We start from the raw sequence: 1,065 nt of genomic DNA, 5'->3' as shown, positions 1-1,065 counted from the left end.
CCTGCTGCACTTCCATCAAGTGGATTTTATCATCCTGGTAGAGATTTCTTTAACCGCATGATGTCTACATAAAACCCATGTCCAAAAAATCCTGTTGAAAACCACCTGCTGACAAATGCTGAGAAACTTCTTCATTTTAATTTACAGCTCAGTTTCCAAAGGTTAAGTACAAATAAGAAGCTGAGAGAATACATGTGCTCCTTAAATAATAGCTAGTGTGTCACACCTAAGTGGCCATGACCTAGATGGCAAGGAGGGCGAAGGAAGGAAGCTCTTTTATTTCAATTTTCCAGGCCAACTGTCTTTTTCATTACACAGTGTAAATGCCAAGAAGTTCAAATTATTCAGCAGAATTCACTGCACAAAATGAAATACATTCCATATGAAAAGGTAGTGTCATAAATTTCAATATTTACTGGGACTGTGGGATGGAGAAAATGCATGTTTCTCAAATACTCTGCACATACAGTATTCAAATAGTGCTGACAAGGATAGGTAGACTGAAAGCTTCACAGCACCTTGCATAAGAACCCTTTCTGATTGCATAGGAAGTCAAAGTTCTCATCTCCCTATTTTTGCTGGCTTTGATTATCTTTGTCTACCTGGATATTGGCCTGGCATCCAAGGGAACGCAGGCAGTTATTTTGCCTAGACAATACATCCTCACCGTCATTGCCAAGTTCGAGACAGTTGTGCGGCAAGGCTTCTGGATCCTGTTTCACTCCTGCATAGCTGGGGGCAGATTCTGCAAAAATTTCATTTAAAGAAGAAGATATAGACTCAGTGTCATCAAATGTGCAATTTAATAAGAAAAAGAGGCATCCCCAGCCCTCCAAACCGCTGTTGCCCGGGGTACCCAGGGCGGGGGTGATGGGTGTCCCGATCCTGGAGCCCCCTTCCACGCAGCCTTGGGCAGCGCCAGGCGGGCCGAGCGCGGGAGGCTCTTCTCCAGGGAGTAAAACCAGGAGGGAGCAGAGTGGGGCAACCCGGCGGCAGAGCCTGCAGGGGACAGCACTGCCGGCTGCGCCGCGGGCGCGGAGCCAGGGGCGGGGGACGAGAGGAGGC

This window comes from Geospiza fortis, unplaced genomic scaffold, assembly GCF_000277835.1.
Source record: "Geospiza fortis unplaced genomic scaffold, GeoFor_1.0 scaffold443, whole genome shotgun sequence".
NCBI lineage: Eukaryota > Metazoa > Chordata > Aves > Passeriformes > Thraupidae > Geospiza > Geospiza fortis.
The sequence above is the reverse complement of the archived record's forward strand: the minus strand, read 5'-3'. Positions refer to the sequence as shown.